The 20,860-nt window shown below is 41.3% G+C and overlaps 1 protein-coding gene across 4 annotated transcripts in view; it reads right to left on the bottom strand.

Moving 5' to 3' along the window:
* Window positions 1-20,860, bottom strand: part of MAP3K13 (mitogen-activated protein kinase kinase kinase 13) — a 230,377-nt gene that overhangs the window by 139,448 nt on the left and 70,069 nt on the right. The window contains exon 1 of one of the 4 annotated variants that reach the window (XM_077448441.1): window positions 1,969-2,187. The exons of 2 other annotated variants lie outside the window; for them this stretch is intronic. The gene's annotated coding sequence lies outside the window, so the exon portion shown is untranslated. Of the gene's footprint in view, window positions 1-1,529; window positions 1,656-1,968; window positions 2,188-20,860 lie in introns of those variants that run through there. One more of the 4 variants, XM_077448444.1, reaches the window with a different exon arrangement.

Here is a 20,860-nt window from a genome sequence, read left to right as displayed (position 1 = left end):
AAAAGCCACCGCTGATAGCCCAGCCTGGGGCTGGACCGGAGCGGCTGCAGAACAGTAAATATAGCGGTTTTGTCTTTACAGGGCTAGATAGATTAGGCTTAGCATGTGGCCAAGAGAAGGTTTAGAGTTAGTTAGGTTTTGCCTTTACTTCCACTTCAAGGGCATGTGTATAGCCACTGCTCTATCTCAGCAGGCAATCATGGAATAAGTGTTCTGGTCTAAACCCAAAAAAATAATCTGCCTCCAAAGATGCTATCGAAGTTTCCTGTAAAGGCCATAGTACTCGAGGAGGGCAACACATTCTCTTTCAAGGTGTCAGACACCGAAGAGCATATAAATTCCTCTCCCTTTCAAAGTAAGAAGAATAAAAGTTTATGTGGCTGTATTTACTACTTCAAGTAGCTTTATGATAGACTAATATTTTTTCTAAGGAAAACATTTTCATGCGCTATTAAAGACCTGAAAAATGTAATGGTGGGCTAAGCCAATGTTGGCCTTCCAGAGGCTCAGGAACTAAGCGTGCCAAGACCACTTTCCAGTCTACAGACTTCTCAAACAATGCATGGTTGTACAATATGCTACCCATGGGTAAATCCACAGCTTGCTAACTACTAATGAACAAAAATACAAGCAAGAAAGTTTTTGTTGTCTTGGGCTTACAGACTGTACCCTTTAATTTGAATGCATATAGAAATTCCATCTCTGCTGTACATTTCACAAATGTCAGGAAAACATATAAATAACAGCTGGCATTTTAACCACTGGCTGACATCTGAGAAATAAGGGGACTACAAATCCTTTATATTCAGAGAAATATGCGTCCTATCGCTTTATCTTTCATATTGCAAGAAGGATATGCTGGGACTTTGATTTTGACACATGAGAGTAATGAATGTAGACAGTATGCTTACCCCATCACACACAAATCACCTTTCATAAATCCAGTTCACAATCATATCTAAAATCCTGTGTACTCGGCTATGGCTGGCACCCAAGAGAAAATTCTAGGGCTCTGCTACCCACTAATTTGGCATTAAGAATACCCCTTATTCTCACAGTGGCAGTATCACACAATAGCCATAGACCTTTGTGCTTACCTTTTAATTCATTTTTTTTTCTGTCACATCACTATGTATAGTGAGGAGAGCCAAAAATATTAAAATATACACAATTACATCAAATGCAATAACCCTATCCAAACTGATTTTTATAATTGTAAGACTATATTTAATATGCAATTATCTATGTACTGTAAGTTGACATAATCATATCAAGATGCAGCCATGCCAGAGTAGTAACTATCGCAAAGGTTATTACTACAGATATAAAAAAAAATGCAATGCCCAATAATTTGATATTAAAAGAATTACTATTCTTTTAACTATTAACCCCCATAAATGGCTTACTATACATCAATAATTAAGTAAGCATTAAAAAAACACATCAATTTAGAACACAAATTAGCTCACTAAATACATAACACAAAGTGCACAGTACAACTTTATAAACAGTAATATAAAATCACAAACTTGTAAAGGGTATGGAGGCGGCTTCAAGGATTTCTAGAAATGTATGGACACAGAAGCCATGGGAGGTAGAATGGAGGTTGTATATCTCCTGTAGAAATGTGCTGGACCCCTGCTGCCTGTCTCTGCTCAGCTGTGGCCCAGTATAGTCTTACAAAGGAAAATTGCACTTCATTTAAAAGGGGGTTTGACAGAGCAGGGATGGTTACAATACAGCAGCTGAGCATCTGTGTGGTAGGATCCATCCTGCAAAGGGAGGTTTCAGGTTTCTGGTCCCACAACATCATGATTTGCCCTAGAGAGATCGGAAGAGACAGATGGACCATCACCCATCCATCTGTCCTCTATAGCACACACATCAACTCCCCCACTCTCTCTACTACCTCTGTGCCCCCATTGTAAGGAATAAAACAAAGAGAAGACAGTGACAGCTGATACTCACACTGCTGCATTAGCCTGGTTTCCATGTTGTGTCTCTAAGGATGCCAGGGAAGAGAAAGCACTGGAAATGCACCGGCAAATACGGATACACCAGGCAGAAAGGGGCTTTGGAAAATGGAATTGTAGGGGATGGGGAGATACCACCCACACAATCCTGCAGCCCACTGCAAAGGGAGCCCAGGGCTCTTCTGACGTCACAGCAGATTCATGAATGGAGAGGGACGAGCTGCTTTAGGATTCAGCACGGAGCTTGCAGTGACGTCCACAATGAGCTGAGCTGTAAGGGGGGGCATAAAGCAACCAATAATCATCTCTGCACATGTAGCTAGTCCTCCCTAAGACAACCAGCCAATAAGCCATGCCCACCAATCACACTATGTCATTAAATAGCTTGTAACTGATAAAAGGGCTGACGGCTGGGACATGACGTCTACGCTGCCTTATGGATTCATTACATTGCACTGCCGTTGTAAAATAAATGTTATATATATATATATATATATATATATATATACACACACACACATACACACACATACATATATATATACACACACAATGACTTACATACACATATACACATACTGTATATTCACGCAAAAAAGGAAGGGACCTGTGCTGGTCAACTAGACTGCTGTGGAATTAATGTGTTGCCCATTGCTGTATTGGTTTACACCTTTCTGCTTACTATAAACTGACGTCAGGGCTGCCATTTACTGTCACTAGATGCAGACATGCACGGGGGGGAGGGGGGTCTTCATCTGTCTTGGGAAAGTGTGTGCATCATGCTAATGTAACCTTTAAGCAACCCTGTTGCCAATTAAAACAATAAGCCTAACAGTAATAAAAGAAGGTTCAGTCTTAGCTTCCCAGCGAGCGGTGTGTTAAAACATTGTGGCCTTAACCACTTGCTCACTGGGCACTTAAACCCCCTTCCTGCCCAGGCCAATTTTTGGCTTTCAGCGCTGTCACTCTTTAAATGACAATTCTGCGGTCATGCAACACCGTACGCATATGAAATTTTTATCTTTTTTTTCCACACAATAAGAGCATTGTTTTGGTGGTATTTAATCACTTAAAAAATAAAATAAAACAGTTTTATAGTTTGTTATAAAATCTTGCAAACAGGTAATTTTTCTCCTTCATTGATGTGTGCGGATGAGGCTGCACTGATAGGCGGCACTGATGGGCACTGATGGACACTGATAGGTGGCACTGGTAGGTGGCACTAATAAGCAGCACTGATAGTTGGCACTGATGTTGAGGCACAGATGTGCATTGATAGGTGGCACTGGCAGGTGCCACCGATGAGGCAGCGGTGGCTCTCACTGTTCAGGACCGATGTCCCTTTGACAGAAGCCGGGGATCGGCTGTTTTTTTACCAATCTTCTGTTTACATCACGTGATCAGCTGCCATTGGCTGACTGATCATGTGGTAAAGGGACGGGATCTGTGATCAGCCAAGTCTCATGGGGTCTTTTTTGGAGGGAGCGAGTACCTGGTTTTGACATGTACCCACTCCCACATCCGAGTAATATCGCTGCAGCGCTCGCTGAGTATTTCCGGCCCCTCCTCCATCCCCCTGCTGCCTTCTGGGACACACACACAGGTCCCAGAAAGTGCAGAGCAATTTGCACATGCACAGTAGGAAATCAGCTGTGAAGCCTGAAGGCTTCACTGCCGGTTTCCCTTAGTGAAGATGCCAGTGCCTGCACATGATGAACTGGCTTGGGGTGCCAACATCACTGGATCCCTGGACAAGGAAAGTGTCCTTATATTAAAAGTCAACAGCTACAGTATTTGAGAATCTGAATTTTTTTTTGCCCAGACTGGAGCGCCTCTTTAAGTTGAATTTGCAATTAAGTTCTGAACAGGGACACAGACAGCAAAGCAAATGTTACAGGGGTGTTAGCCCTTTCCTATGCTATCCAAAAAATGTAAAAATTATTATTTTTGGCTGGAGTTACACTTAAATGCCCCTATTATCCAAGAATTTTCTTTCACTTAGCATTAAAAATACAGGACAATCAACTGATGCATTTCAGCCTGCCAGGGCCCTAGTCATAGCTTTTTAAACATTTCTTGGGAAGTATTTTATATATTTACAAAGGAGCTTTAATAGCAGTGATCTCTAGCAGTCTCACGTAACCTGACTTCAGTCTATGACTGTCTGCTGAAGTTTGTTCCCAGTCTTCAACAACCTTTATAGCGGAGGTAGGAAACCCGTCGATCGTGGACAGGTGATGGGTAACTTGCATCCCTTCCTTGCCGACCCCCCAGACTAGAGCACGGGGGGGGGGGGGGATGTGGGAATTTACTGGAAGTTATCCACTGTATTTTCCTCCTGCAGGAACTGAAACCTGGCTTCTCCCCTTCTCCCTCCCCCCAGGATTCAGCTGATGCAAGAGGAAAATACAGGGGGTTGGCTCCAGTAAATGCCACCCCACCTGTCTAGGTTCCCCTTCCTTCTGCTGCTTGGCTGGCCCCTCCTGTGTGATCCCTTGGTCGTTGCCCCACTCCACCCCTGCTGCGGGGTTGGTTACCTTCTTTTTCTGAATGGATATAGTGAGTGAGTACTAATCACTTATTGTGTTCATTCATAACCATAGCCTAGTAAACTGTGTTTACTATGAACAGGAAGACTGTGAATGAACAGGGAAACTGTTCACAAAAAAAAAGTAAATAAAAAACTACTGACACCAACCTCTGTGCTACTGACAGTCAACTGCCCCACTGACATGTCCACTGCTCTACTGACACTGTTCACTGTCCTGCTGACACATCCACTGCTTTACTGACAGGGTCCACTGCCCTACTGACACTGTTGACTGCCCTACTGACACCGTCCACACATCATCCACTGCCCTACTGACAACTGCCCACTGCTCTACAGACTGAGACTGTCCACTTTTAAGATAAGCTAAGTTTATAAAGGCACTGAATCATGACGATCTTTGATCACCTTCATGTTTAGGTAGATATCAACCTCTCAAAGGTTGCCCACTCCTGTTCTATAGCATGTTTGGTCTTGTATCGTCTCAGACCATCTCCTTTAGCATTTCTACAGTCTCTAACTATCTCTTATATCATGTCCATTGTCTCAAACCATCTACCCTTGCATGTCTGCAGTTTCTGTAGCATTACATTCAGTACATTTTATATTTGGTCAATTGGAGATGTGAGTGGTCACACTTGATATCCCCCATATCAAGTAATTTGTTCACAAATGCCAATGTAGGGGCTCGCATGAATTAAAATAGTGCCACACTTTACACAGGCAAAGTAGTTTCATATATACAGTACTAATTACCTTTGTTTTAGTAAAATCTATTTTTTGCTTTGCTGTCTAGCTGGATTAAATGCAAGCAAATTTTTGATTTGTTAATTTACTAGGAATTGCCACTCATACATGTATATTTCTTCTACTGGATCGCAAAAGAAATTGAGTAGCTTAAATTTTTTGGTTTAAAGCTCTACACACAAACATACACAATACATACATGTGCACTTATTACACAACAAATACATTTCCTTCCAGCTTTTGTATGCCAATGAACATTTTGCTAGGGGCTCAGATGCATTAGGTTCTGTAGATTTCCCTCTGGAGGGGAACAACTAAATACATTAAGAGAGTGGAGGCTCTTCTGCACACTAATCCCTGCATGATGTTAAATTCACTGGACCCAGGACAATGGTAAAAAGGGGGGGGGGGGGCAGCTTTGGGCTGGGGTTTACAGAAAACTCATCATCCAGATTACACACACATTAGAGCAGAGAAGTAATACACAGTATGACCTTCTTTCAAAAGTTCATGCACTGCACCAACATGTTTTACTGATGGAGGCATTTCATTAAAGCGGTAGTAAAGTCTCTAAAAGATACCCAATTTAAACAACATTCTAATGTACATATAATTTTTTCAATCAAATGGGCACTAAGAGTATGCCCAAAAATGGTTCTTATTGTTTATTTTCTTTTATATTCTAAAAGATCATCATCGATATTAGCCGCCACCATAGGAACTGTGGTCTTCCGGGTTCTGTATTCTATTTTACTTCCGCCTGCAGTAGCTCTTTATTGTCCTTAATCCCGCGCGTTTGCAGTAATAGTGCTATCCAAGGTGTCTACGATCCTCTTCACATTGCAGAAGTACAATCAAGTCTCGCGTGATGTCAGGGCCGACGTCGACATTCGGAAATGAGGCAGCCCCGGCATAGACCCTGCATTTTTCCGACAGGTTCTCTGCTTGCCGGAAAAATAGGAAATAAGGCGCATGCGCGGGTGACTTCAGAAGTGGAAAATATACAGAATAGGCAAGCAGGTATGGAGACTTTCATATAGCGCAACTCGTTTTAAAACCTGCATTTTTACATTTACATAAAAGTCGGCGGAATGGGTATACAACCACTTTAATTGGTCAGTTAAGGATGAACTCCAGGCAAACAGAAAAATGTTCAAGATTATTACATATGAGAGCTGTTTTATCTGACAAAGGATTTGTCCTTCTGTCCATTCAGTTCAATTGTGACAGTGCTAGTTTGCAGCACAATAAATGTTTACAAATATATATTTTCTGACAGACCCCATGGCAGACTACGTATGGGTTAATCCCGCCTCTCATACCTTATAGGACCCTACTCCCATAAATCTTTGCTTCTAATCAGAGATCGTGTTCCTTTTTTGTCCTCCTCCTAGGACCAAGGTGTTTTTTCTTACCTTACGGAATGTTTGATCCAGTCCTGGTGGTCTGCACATTCGTATCATTGATGGTGGTGTTCTGGAGTCCAGCTTTCCCAGCTACTAGCGGGATGGACATGGGGATTAATATTGATGCCTGGAAGAGCTTACTAGTCATCCATTGGTTGGTAAGCGATATTATGACCAAACGTCCCAGCTATTAGCAGGACGCCTCTTATGTTATATCCCTGGTTGTGCAGCGAGTTCCCAGTCCCAGGAGTGGATCATGTTGGTGCCGAGGTGGTAAAGTATTTGTTCTTATGGCAGCTGTTTTTTGGTCAAAGTTTGTGGACTATGTTTCTACCACTGACGGTTCCTGTAATGATCCAAGAATACAGAATATTCTATGCTTTTTATAAATGGATCTGGATCTGTCCTTATCAGTAAGTGCCTTACGAGTACAGGTTTCCGCTATATCTGCCTTTACAGGTATATCCTGGGCCAGGCATCCTCTTACCAGGCAGTTCTTTAAAGGAGCAATGAGACTTAGGCCTCAAAGAAAACAGGGATTTTCTAAGTGGGATCTTCCTTTTGTTCTGGACTTCTTCTCAGAAAGAAATTTATAACATACAGATCAGTCATATCGTAAAGATCTTTCTCTCAAAACTGTCTTCCTTGTTGCCATAACATCGGCTAAGAGGGTTTCCGAGATCAGTTCGTTAGGATCCAAAGAACCTTTCCTTACCTGCTTCCCTGATCGTGTGGTATTGATTCCTATGTTAGGATCAAATCCTAAGGTTTCATCTGTATTTCATGAGAATCAAGAAATTGTTCTTCCAACCTTTCGGATAAGTGAAGACTCTAATATTCATCCGTTGGATGTTGGAGAAGTTTTGAAACAATATTTAGAAGTCACAGCTCCATTTCGGCAATCTGATCATTTATTCATTTATTTTCATGGAAAGAACAAAGGATTGCGTGCTTCTTCCAGAACCTTTGCAGCTCATTCTATTAGGAGCGTTTCTACATTGTGGGCGGCTTCCCGTCATTATCTCTGGAAGTGATCTGTAAAGCGGCCTCATGGACATCAATCAACACATTTATGACGCACTATTGCATAGAACCGGCTTCGTTGTCTACGGTCAAATTTGGTTTATATGTCTTATCTGTTGATGGTGCCAATTAAACCTTTCTTTTCTTTAACCAGCAATTTTCCCACCCAGGTTTGTATGGCTAGTTATTTACCATACATAGGCTGCCATGGTGTCTGTCAGGAAAACTGAAAAATTATATCAAATACTTACCGTAATTTTCCTTTCCTGATGGACTCCATGGCATCAGGAGTTCCCTCTCATTTGCTGGAGTAGGCTAAGTTACGGAACACGGTCTCTGATTAGAAGCAAAGATTTATGGGAGTAGGGTCCTATGAGAGGTGGGATTAACCCATACGTAGGCTGCCATGGAGTCCATCAGGAAAGGAAAATTACAGTAAGTATTTGATATAAATTTTCCGTTTTATATATGTATGTATATATATATATATACACATACACACACACACACATCACCAGAGGGAGTGCTGGGAGTCCTACAGGGGAAGAGTTAATGAGCCCAGCTGAAGTAAGTGGGCTCATTAAGACCTCTACAAAAAAAAAACAACATGCTTAAGGAGATGCTCCATCCTGGAATCAGTTCTGTGTTTTGTAGACTGGGGAGTCAACCTGTCCTGTGCGGTGAGTCAATGCCTCTGTGGCAAACTTCTAAACCTGGAAAACAGGGACTGGGGCAGCCAAAGGTTGCACCTACTTGTTAGATAGGGAATCTACGTGTGTAGCAAGCGGTCAAGCTGACCAGGATTACTTTTCATGTTTGCTTTGGTTTTGCTGTTATCTTTTAGCTTGCATATAGTATAAATAAACTGCACCTTTGTTTTTGTTTTTTTCACCTACAACGCTGTCTGCTGTGCCTGGTTTTGTGTGGTAAACCTATCCAGGGGGTCTCACACACCCGCTGCTGAGCTAAACCCTATATATATATATATATATATATATATATATATATATATATATATATATATATATATATATATATATATACACATACACATACATACACACGCAATATAAAACGTCTACACACCCCTGTTAAAATGTCAGGTTCTGTGATGTAAAAAAATGAGACAAAGATAAATCATTTCAGGACTTTTTCCACCTTTAAATGTGACCAATAAAACTGTACATCTCAGTTGAACAACAAACTGAAATCTTATAGGTGGAGGGAAGTAAAATTAAAAAAAAATTATAATATGGTTGCAAACCCTACTATTACTTTGTTGAAACACCTTTTGATTTGATCACAGCACTCAGTCTTTTTGGGTTTGAGCCTATCAGCTTGGCACATCTTGACTTGGCAATATTTGCCCACTCTTCTTTGCAAAAACATTCCAAATCTGTCAGATTGCGAAGGCATCTCCTGTGCACAGCCCTCTTCAGATCACCCCACAGATTTTCTCTGGGCTCTGGCTGGGCCATTCTAAAACTTGAATGGTGAAGCCATTCCTTTGTTGATTTATATGTATGCTTTGGGTCGTTGTCATGCTGAAAGATGAAGTTCCTCTTATTGTTCAGCTTTCTAGGAGAAGCCTCAAGGTTTTGTGCCAATATTGGCTGTTATTTGTAACTGTTCATAATTCCCTCTACCTTCACGAAGGCCCCAGTTCCAGCTGAAGAAAAACAGCCCCAAAGCATGATGCTGCCACCAGCATGCTTCACTGTGGGTATGGTGTTCTTTTGGTGATGTGCAGTGTTGTTTTTGCACCAAAATTTTTTGGGGAATTTTGGACAAAAAGTTCAACCATGGTTTCATCAGGCTACAACAAATTTTCCCACATTTGCAAAATTTATCCGGCTTGGATGTTTTATTTTGCAAGAAAAGGCTTCTGTCTTGCCACTATACCCCATAGTCCAGACATATGAAGAATAATGGAGATTGTTGTCACATGTACCACACAGCCAGTACTTGCCAGATATGCCTGCAGCTCCTTTAATGTTGCTGTAAGCCTCTTGGCAGCCTCCCTGAACAGTTTTCTTCTCGTCTTTTCATACATTTTGAAGGGACATCCAGTTCTTGGTAATGTCACTGTTGTGCCATATTTTCTCCACTTGATCATGACTGTCTTCACTGTGTTCCATGGCATATCTAAACTCTCTGCAACCATGGCTTTTGCTGTAGGATGCGACTAAGAAAATGTCAGGAAAGACTTACTAGAACAGCTGAACTTTATTTGGGGTTAATCAGAGGCACTGTAAATGATGGCAGGTGCGTACTGACTCCTATTTAACATGAGTTTGAATGTGATTGCTTAATTATCAGCACAGCTACATCCCCAGTTATAAGAGGGTGTGCCCACTTATGCAACTACATTATTTTTTTTTATTTATTTTTTTTACTTCCCCCACTAAGGCTACTTTTACACTGAGGCGTTTTTCAGGCGCTAAAGGGCTAAAAAAAGCGCCTGAAAAAACGCCTCCCCTGCCCCCCAGTGTGAAAGCCCAAATGCTTTCAGACTGCAGCGGTGCACTTGCAGGATGGGAAAAAAAGTCCTGCAAGCAGCATCTTTGGGGCGGTGCGGGAGCAGTGAACATACCGCTCCTAAAATGCCCCTTCCACTGAAATAAATGGCCAGCGCTGCTGAAGTGCCCACAAAGCACTTCGGCAGTGGCGCTTTGAACCTTTTTAAAAGCGCCCCGGTAGAGCCCGAAAAGCGCCGCTAAAACTACGATAAAGCGTCGCTATTTTTACTGCCCCAGTGTGAAAAAGCCCTAAAAGATTTCAGTTTGTTTTTCAATTGAGTTGTACAGTTTATAGGTCACATTAAATAGGTGGAAAAAGTTCAGAAATTATTTATCTTTGTCTTATTTTTATACATCACAGAAAGCTGACATTTTAATAGGGGTGTGTAGACTTTTTTTATCCACTGTATATACACAGTATATTTACAATTCAAAGAGTGGGAGGAGGCAAAGGCAGGGCAAGAGGACATTAGTTTTAGGGTGAAGGTTTGCTTTAATATGGGGCTTTAGGTATGCCTGGAGCTCAGCTTTAAAAGTGCAACAGAAGTATCCCATAGCTCCCATAGGTTGTAGATATCAAAAAATGGTTAATGGTGGTATACATTTTAGACAAACATGACATTCTCTCCAAAAGCGTGTGACACTCTAAGCAGCTACAGATCTAATTAAAAAAAAAAAATATGTTACATATATGAAACATAGGACTTCATAACCTCTTGAGGTTTCTGATACAGCCCCATCTGGCTGATAATTTTTTTAGAACTTCCCAAAACATGGAAAAACTGCCCATCTATCGTGTACAGAAACTTTACCGAGCAAGTACAGGTAATGTGTTAAAGCAAGACCCCTTTCACACTGCTAGCGCGGCTACATTAGCTAGCTAGCGGCCGAGGAAAGGGTTAAAACAGCAGCGCTGCCCAACGATTTCAGTGGCAGGGGAATTGGGTATACACCGCTCCTGCACCGCCCCAAAGACACTGCTTGCAGGACTTTTTTTTTCAGTCCTGCAAGTGCACCGCCCCAGTGTGAAAGCACTCAGGCTTTCACATTGGGGAGTCTTGAGATGTGCTTTTCAGGCGTTTTAGCGGTAAAAATACCACCTGTAAAGCATCCTCAGTATGAAAGGGGCATAAAGGCTATCTCTGTCCAGGACACATTGCAACTTTGCTAAAGTCAAAAGGATCAATCTGCATACAACCCAACATCTGTTAAAAGAAAAAAAAAGTTGTTCAGACTGCAAAGAAGGTTGGAAATTCTGTTTGATTTGAAGGAAGTGGGGTTGAGTTACTAAAACTGGAGAGTGCAAAATCTTTTGCAGCTGTGCATAGAAACCAAACAGCTTCCAGGTTTTAGTGTTAAAGCTTAATTGAAAAAGCTGAAGATAGATGTTTATTGGCTACCATGCACAGCTGCACCAGATTTTGCACTCTCTAGTTGTATTAAATCAACCGCATAAGGGTCCTTTGCATGGGAGGTCCGCTGATCCCTACTGAGCATGCGGATAACAGGTCCGTCTCTGCTTACTGTGCTGAGACAGACCTGTCAGAGCCCTGCTCTCCTCTATGGGGAGAATGGATGAAAACGGACCGCCTGTCCATTTTCATCTGATCCGACCCACCAGACAGATGGAAAATAGGGTCACCATCCATCTGGATTTCATGGACAGGATTGGATAACAGCAGGTGTCAGCGGACATGTCACTGCTGAGATCAGCTGCCCCATAGAAGTGAACATAGCATCTGATCAGGTCCGCCTGTAAAAATGGCAGGCGGACCTGATCAGAAAGCCTGTTGTGAAAGGGGCCTTAATGTGTCCATGTTGAGAAGATTTCCCTTAACTTCTAGTTGTGTCTAAAGCCTCATACACACGGTCGGACTTTGTACAAACTTTTCCGTGGACTTTTGTACAAAGGGCGTGGTCCACAAGTTTGTATTGCATACACGCGGTCGGACTTTTTGACAACAAACACGAACGTAATGACGTCACAACGTACTGACACCGCTTCAAAAGAGGACGTTCAATGACTTCAGCGCCACCTTTGGTGAACTTCTGTATTGTAGTCTGATCTTTTGCATTGGTTCTGAGCATGCGTGTTTGTACCTTGTACAAAAGTCCGATGCTTTTGCGTACACACGGTCAGACTTTGCTCCATCTGACTTTTGTTGCCAGAAAGTTTGTCCGTTCGCACAGCCAACAAAAGTCAGATGAAAACAGAAAAAGTTTGTCCGATGGAGCGTACACACAATCGGATGTTGCTCCAAAACAGCTCATTTGCATGTTTGTTGTCAAAAAGTCCGACCGTGTGTACGGGCCTTTATACTGGTCACCCAGAAAGAAGGGGTAAATCGTCCCCGCGCAGACAGTGACAGCCAAAAGAAATGCCTAACAAAGGTTTTAACCAAATTTCACTCACCCATACTATATTTGGTTCACTAATTCACTAGTGTCACTGCGGTTACAAAAAACAATGGCAAAACCGCTGAATCACTTTTAGCTTTATTTCAAAAAAATTTTTTTACCAAAGTATTTTTTTCAAACTGTACTTCTGTTAAACAGATAAAGGAGTCGAAATAACTGCTTTATAATTTTTCTTTGGACACTCACAGCAACTTACAATTCCCCCAATTTGTACGTTTGTCTAATTTTCATAATGTTCTGACATCTCCACCTGGGGCATGGATGGTGTGGAATGCTTAAAGAACACCAACATCAGAAAGTATTGTTTTTTTTGGGGGGGGGGGGGCATATTTCTTAAATCCCAATCTTAAATTACCCACCCACTGCTGAAGGGTGTACAGTAGCAACATAATGCTCAAAGTCGAAAAATCATGAGTGTGCATTCCAATGATATATCTGGTATGGTCCACTGATATGTTTTAAGAAATGTAAGGCTATGTCAATTGTTCAATTTTACAGTAATGAAATCAAAAAAAGAAAAATCTTAGAAGCAGTAGTATTTCCATAACAGCTGTACTTGACCTAGTTAACAAGCAATGCATCAACATTTTACTTATTTCTGTTGCACAACTTCAAACTGTTGTGTTTCCATTGACTTATTTTAAAAACCTGATGCTATATTAATGACTGACATTTGGAAATGATAGATACTAATGCCAATGAAGGACAAGCTGGTATTTGTGGAACAGAGCAAGGGTCTGTCACCAAAACATTCACCAGAAAAACCACAAAGCAAATGGTGGGATATTTAATATTGTGGGGACATATTTCAGTATCCATATGTGGACAGGTGTGAGCAGACAGCCCTTTGGAGGACTAGCCTGGTGGTAAACAAATCAAGTCTCTATACTCCTATTCCAGACAGGAACGTTTCCATGTTTTCAGGGGTCATTTACACGTTCTACTTTAATACTAAAGTGAAATTCCAGGCAAATATTTTATCTACACAATGATGTGTAATTCTGTTTAGTTAGTTATTTTCCCTAGACATCCAAGCAAGTGTCGCACATATTTCCTTTACAGCCTACTCACTGGACAATGGATCGGCATCCTATCCAAGCATGTAGGTGATCCCGGATACAAAGTTGATCCAGAAAGTAGTAGTGTGAGCAACCTCACAGAGTATGGCAGAGGTTTTCAATGACAAGTCTGACTGAAGAAAATTTCAAACAAATTATTTGGAAAGTAAAATAGATAGGTTCATATTATATATATATATATATATATATATATATAAACAAAACAATCCAAATGAATTTGAAGTGCAAACTTTCAGCTTTAATTCAAGGGGTTGAACATAAATATCAAGTCCAAATTTCAGGAACCATTTTAATACATAGTACTCCCATTTTCAGGGGTTCAAATGTAATTGGACAAATGAATATAATCATAAATAAAATGTTAATTTTTAATTATTTGTTGAGAATTCCTTACTGGCAAACCCATAGACATGTCTGGAACCCATAGACATTACCAAAGACTGGGTTTCCTCCTTTCTGATGCTTTGCCAGGCTCCAACTGCATATTCCACTTTTCCTTCAAAAGCTCCTGGGTTGCTTTTGCAGTGTGTTTTGGATCATTGTCCATCAGTACTGTGAAGCGCCATCCAATCAACTTTGCTGCATTTGGCTGAATCTGGGCTTACAGTATATCTCTAAACACCGCAGAATTAATCCAACTGCTTCTGTCTTCTGTCACATCACACAATAAACCTCAAATGACCCAGTGCCACTGGAAGCCATGCATGCCTCCATCATGTTTTACAGATGACACTGGATCATGAGCTGTTCCAAGCCTTCTCGCCATTCTGGTACAGATTAATCTTAGTTTCTTCCATCCAAGGATTGCTTTTCCAGAACTGATCTGGCTTTTTAGGTGTTTTTTGGCAAAGTCTAATCTGGCTTTTCTATTCTTCAGGCTTATGAATGGTTTGCACCTTGTGGTGAACCCTCTGTATTTGCTCTCGTGAAGTCTTTTCTTGATTGTAGACAATGATACGCCCACCTCCTGGAGAGAGTGTCCTTCTCTTGTCTGGATGTTGTGCATGGGTTTTTCTTTCTCATAGAGAGGATCCTGCGATCATCCAAGTTTTGGCCAAAATCCATCGGGAAAAATCAGACAGATTTTGTGGTCGGAATGTCTGACGTCTGTGTGTACAGGGCATTACAATGGCCTGATTAACTTGCATGGACAGCTTCTTTGAACACATGATGTAGGTTCACAGCAATAGATTCCAAATGCAAATACCACACTTGCCCTGTACACCCAATAGGATTTTCTGACAACAAAGCCGTGGATTTCTTTACGAAGGATGTTGGTTCAAACTTGTCTTGCATACACACGGTCTCACAAATGTTGTCGTAAATTGCGAATGCCAAGGACGCAGTGTCGTACAACAGGTACGAGGAGTTGAGAAAAATTAAATTCTGCTCGATTCTGAGCATGTGTGGACTTTTGTGTGTCGGAATTGTGTACACACGCTCGGAATTTCTGACAACAAGTTTTGTTGTTGGAAAATTTGAGAACCTGCTCTCAAACATTTGTTGGCAGAAATTCCGCCAACAAATGTTCTATGGAGCATACACACGGTCAGACTTTACGACAACAAGCTCACATCCAACATTTGTTGTCGAAAAAACCTATCGTGTGTACAGGGCATCAGCATCAACTCCAGACCTTTTTACCTGCTTAATTGATGAGGAAATAACGAAGGAGTAGCCCACACCTGGCCATGAAACAACTTTTGATCCAATTGTCCAATTATTTTTGGTCCCTTGAAAAAGGGGGGGGGGGAGGCTATTCTTAAGAGCTGAATTCCTTAACCCTTCCTCCGATTTGGATGTGCATACCCTCAAATTAAACCTGAGAGTGTGCACTTTCAGCCCATATCCATTATATAAATATAGCTTGAACATGTTTTGGTAAATACCTGGAAAAAATAAAATTGTGCCTGTGTCCAAATATATATGGACCTAACTGTAGGTGTGTATGTATTTTTTCAAATGTGTTTTTAGCTGTTTGCCTGGAGTTCCACTTTACTTGACAGGCTGTGTCAGCATAATATCTACACAGACTAAGTACTTAGTTCTGGAAGCAATTTGTCATTGTATTTGCTTAGTTACATCTATGGTTCATAACAAAAAGGGTTGGATATAGGTTCTTCATATAAATGTAAAGTGCTGCCATTCCAAAAAGACATGAGAGCATTAATCAGAGAAGCAGCCAAGAGGCCCATGGAAACTCTGGAGGAGCTGCAGAGATCCACAGTTCAGGTGGGAGAATCTGTCCACAGGACAACTATTAGTTGTACACTCCATAAATCTGGCCTTTATGAAAGAGTAGCAAGAAGAAAGCCTATGTTGAAAGAAAGCCAGAAGTCCCCTTTTGCAGTTTGTGAGAAGCCATGTGGGGAACACAGCAAACATGTGGAAGAAGGTGCTCTGATCAGAGGAGACAAAATGTAACTTTTTGGCCTAAAAGCAAAGCGCTATGCATGGTGGAAAACTAACACTGCACATCACCCTGAACACACGGGAAACATGGTGGTGGAAGCATCATGTTGTGGGGATGCTTTTCTTCAGCAGGGACAGTGAAGTTGGTCAGAGTTGACGGGAAGATGGAGCCAAATACAGGGAAATCTTAGAAGAAAACCTGTTAGAGCCTGCAAAAGACTTGAGACTGGGGCGGAGGTTCACCTTCCAGCAGGACAACGATCCTAAACATACAGCCAGAGCTACAATGGAATGGTTTAGGTCAAAGCATATTAATGTGTTAGAATGGCTCAGTCAAAGTCCAGACCTAAATTCAATTGATAAACTGTGGCAAAACTTGAAAATTGCTGTTCACAGACGCTCTCCATCCAATCTGACAGCGCCTGAGCTATTTTGAAAGGAAGAATGGGCAAAAATTTCACTCTCCAGATGTGCAAAGCTGGTAGAGACATACCCGAAAAGACTTGCAGCTGTAATTGGAGCACAAGGTGGTTCTACAAAGTAGTGACTCAGGGGGGCGAAATACAAATGCCACACTTTTCACATATTTATTTGTAAGAAATGTTGAAAACCATTTATCATTTTCCTTCCACTTTACAATTATGTGCCACTTTGTGTTGGTCTATCACAAAATACCCAATAAAATACATTTACGTTTTTGGTTGTAACATGACAAAATGTGGAAAATATCAAGGGGTATGAATACTTTTTCAAGGCACTGTAGAAGCATTTTTTAAGTGAAACCATGCCAGTCCAAACTTCATTTTAGGGCTTGCCAACCCACTTTTTTTAACCACTTCAATCCCTTAGGATATACCCATACGTCCTCAGGTTGAATAGCTATATATCGGGATGGTGCTTGCACCTGCCAAATCAAAATTTTCAGCCGGTGATGGGCTTTCATGTATAAGTGATCCCAAGGGATCTACCATTTACTGTAATCCATACCAATACATTGAGTTAATTTACCACTAAAGGGTCTTGAGTCTAATTCCTTATACTAATTCTATTTCCTGAAACGAATTCACAGCTGAGTTAAAGGTATTCCACACTTGTGTTCCTAGAAGTGTGTGCAGTAGTTTTCACTCAACAAGGTGTTTAGAGGGGCTGAGGTTGTTCTTGGAGTTGAGGCGCAGAATAGAGAACCCAAATGACCAAGTATCTCCTTGGGGTATAGTGCTACAGTAACATTACTGCCAGTTGCAGAGATAGAAGCTGAGGTGTGGTGATCTTTATATTTTTATGTTGTAGGGATCTTACCACTGGAATCCTCAACAGATATATAAAGCAAGGAATCACTGGCATCCATCCAAAGCTGAAATATTTTGAATGGGGACTGACCCTTTGCACTGGAAGTATGCCATATACATCTATTTAGATGAGTGCTCATTGTATTACTGCACAACAAGAGGCCTGAGGCTGTATGATGTCCCCTGGGGATTTCCATCTGTGGCCCTCACAACTATACACTTTTTAGATAATCCTTTCTTTTATAATGTTTTATAGTTAGAATCATGTGAGCCTTCCTAACAATATTCCCAAAATGAATCTGTATATTTCATGGTTATCATCTGCTCCCAAAATATCAAGTATTTCTATTATCCCCCCCACAGCACATAAAGCAGAGGTCAGAGCAAGGTAAAAGACCAATAAAAAATAGAAAAACAAAAGCCAACATTTGTGATTTTTTTTTAGCTTCAATCCATAGATTTCTTTGTACTCACTATACCCTCAGTCTGATGGCCAGCCTCATTCAACCCAATACCTCTGAGCTCAGCTCATTCTGGGTTCACTCTAGCTGGTTACTGGGCAGTGAAATGAGAAGCAGAACAGTGATGAGCTCATCATATCTGTCTCTCTGCATTCTCTTCCTTTCAGCATCCTTCTTGCCCGCACATGAATAAATTGGCTCTTTGTGATGCTTCTTCCTTACACTCCAGCTTTGCTATACATGGATTACACTGCTTGCATTAATGCATGCATTTAATGATGTACGAATGTTTACAGAGCTGCAATAATTTGTGTTTTTATATTTGTCTGGAGTTTGGCTTTACCCTAGACCCAATATTTATTATTTAGGGGCCTTTTAACATGAAACCCCTCAGCTACATTCACACAATGTACAATTACATTTACACAATGTACAGAGGCAGACCCGTGATGGCTCTATGGGCGGCTAAATGTAAATAGACTTATGTCTGTTTACATCAAGCTACCTCCTATCTGTCATGTTTAAGTCCGGAAAAATAGAAAAACATACAGTTCAATTTTTCTTCTGGATCTGGACGGATTTAGAGGTAGATGGGTGTAAACAGACACAGACATCAGCCTCCCCATAAGTCCACATGGAGCTTTTGATTAATTCTGTCTAAAAAACCTCAGGGATCGGAAAACCCATGTGGAAAGACCCCAACATAGGCATACACACAGGGTTGCCAAATGTGTTTGGTCGCACCCCAATCACCCCATGTGCATTAGCATTATTGCTCTCTATGCCGGCAGGAATATGGGAAAGATCTCCCTCTTAGCAGCTCTGCCATAAGAGAAGTGTTTAGTCACTTCCCTTTCACTGTGCCGGCAGGGAGATCAATGTGCTGGTTCCATATACATGTAGACACACACACACACACGTGTGTATGAGCTTTAGGGTGCATACTCTAATGCAATAGGCTGTGCACACCTATGGACCCTAACACCTAAAGTGGTTGTAAACCCTTACATATACCAACTAAGGGGACTAAGGAGCTGAGTGTAATCAGAGACCTGAGTGGAGGGAATGGAAACACCCTCTCTACGCAGTCATATAGGGAAACATGCACAGCTGAGAACGTCAATCAACTGCTTACCTGTAATATCTTTTTTTTTGGAACACAGTAGAGGACACCTGATCAGAGTACTAGCCTCTGATCCATTGGTTATGCAGCTGCATTCGGGTGTTTGTCCAACTCCCAGCATGCCTCAGTTTTGTAGCAAGCAATAAGGAGTGAATTATAAGAACCAAAGGGAGGGATCTGTGTCCTGTAATGTAGGATTTTAGGCAAGTAAAAAGTCCTATTTTCTAAATTATACATTAGAAGCCATAGGAGTCCAACAAAGGGGTGGGCAACACATCAGAAAAATGATAACAGGTCCATATAGCAAACGGATAAAGAGAAGCAGCTTAAAGTACCTTATGACCAAAACTGTCATCGGCTGAGGTCTGAACATCCACTTAGTAAAACTTTTAAGTGTGTGCAGATGGCAACCCTACAAATTTGAGGAACAGATGCCCAGTGCTGAAATCCCATGAAACAGATCTGGTTAACTGTGCCTTTATGGGGAAGGGTAGAACCAAATCCCTCAGACTATAGGCTCAAATGATGAGTTGTTTAATCCACATAGAAATGATACAGTGAGCATGATGTCCTTTACTGGGGCCTTCAGGAATGATAAAGTGTGAATCTGAATGTCTAAAAGAATCTGTAGCCAAGAGAAATCTCCCTAAAATGTTTTGAAGCAGGACAGAGGGAAGGAATAACAATATCCTGGTTAAGGTGGAAGGGGAAAAACCTTTTGGGAAGAAAGGAGGTCTTAGGCCCCAAGACAATCTTATTCCCAATGTAACACTAGGGACAGGATAAAGCCACACAGACTTACCTCACAGAGGTGATGGCAAGGAGGAAGTTAACCTTGCGGGTGAGTGTAGACAGGGGAAAGTCCCTGATAGGTTCAAAGGGCGGTTTCTGAAGGACCAACAGAACCTGCTTGAGATCTCATGATGTCACTGGGGAGTGTACAAGGGAAAAAATGTAATTGACACCCTGCACAGAGACTTTCACTAGAGGCAAGTGGTCTTAGAAAATAATAGTTCAGGCTGATATTTGACCCTTGATTGAGGTAATTAAGGCCAAATACAGATACAGAACAGACTGGATAAGAGACAGGATTCCTCAGAGTGTACCTCCTGGGATGGAATTTCCTGGCATCACACTACACAAAGTATGGGTTCTAGGTGTGATGGTAGAATTTGTAAGAAGACAATTTCCTATCTTTTAACAGGGGAGGTATGAACAGATACGATATGCCGCCTCCCTTTGGACCTGGTCTTCAAGAGCTAAGCTGTTAAAGACAGTGACTAAGAATTAGAATGGTGGACTGGCCCCTGTGACCGAAGATCTGGGTGATCCAGGAGGGCCCATAGGGAGTCTGCCAGGTGTCTGAGTATTAGGGCTGAAACAACTAATTGATTAATCGACAACTAATTGATTATGAAATTAATCGATTACTATTTTCATAATCGATTAATCGGCCAGTAACATAATGAGGTTAAAATAAAACTAAAATGAGCCCTTTATAGTACAAAAAGAGCAAATCGCTACTGTAAATATTACTTTCACTGTTCTACAGTAAAAAAAAATGAACCCCTTACAGTAGTGATTATCTGCTTTTTTCTACTATAAAGGGCTAATTTTAGCTTTTTTAACCCCATTATGCTACTAAACGTCTTAGATCTGGTTCACATCTATGTGTTTTATAGTGCTTTTTGCAGAAATGCACTACAGTTCATTTACATGGTTTCCTATGGGACACGTTCCCATCTGAAAGCGTCAGGGACTTTTACCGCAAAATGGTGCTTTATTGGTTCAATATACTTCAATGGAGAAGCTGCAGAAAAGCATGTAATGCGTTTTTGCAGCAATTTGTGTTTTTTAATCTG

Source organism: Lithobates pipiens, unplaced genomic scaffold, assembly GCF_037356315.1.
Source record: "Lithobates pipiens isolate NorthernLeopardFrog02 unplaced genomic scaffold, aLitPip1_a1.2 Scaffold_22, whole genome shotgun sequence".
Classification (NCBI taxonomy): domain Eukaryota; kingdom Metazoa; phylum Chordata; class Amphibia; order Anura; family Ranidae; genus Lithobates; species Lithobates pipiens.
Note: the sequence above shows the minus strand (reverse complement) of the source record. Positions and strands in the feature narration are given on the sequence as shown.